The following is a 372-nucleotide window of genomic DNA, read 5'->3' on the forward strand; positions in this document are numbered from 1 at the left end:
GGCCTTATTTCACCACCCTTCCCTCGAACGACGCCCCGAACCGGCCCCCGTGGAGAGGGGGAAATGTGGGGCCGCGGGGCGCGAGCAATGGCCTGGGGACCTGCCAAGGAAGCTCTTGTCCCCAGCTGCCCCGGCATGAAGCCCTGCCCGGAAATCAGTTAAAAAACACGTTTGCAGCTTTAGCCCTTTGCTTCCCCGGCCCAGGCACATGCAAAAACCTCCCTGGCCAGATCCTGCCCTTCACAAACGCACCACAACACCCCTTATTAGATCTGCGGCATCTTCCCCTGACGCAAATGGCGGTTAATAAATAGCACTGGCCACCACGAATAAGTCGGTGAATGATTCTCCTGGGGGAGCGGGGAATGGAGG

Source organism: Phaethon lepturus, unplaced genomic scaffold, assembly GCF_000687285.1.
Source record: "Phaethon lepturus isolate BGI_N335 unplaced genomic scaffold, ASM68728v1 scaffold49954, whole genome shotgun sequence".
Taxonomy (NCBI): domain Eukaryota; kingdom Metazoa; phylum Chordata; class Aves; order Phaethontiformes; family Phaethontidae; genus Phaethon; species Phaethon lepturus.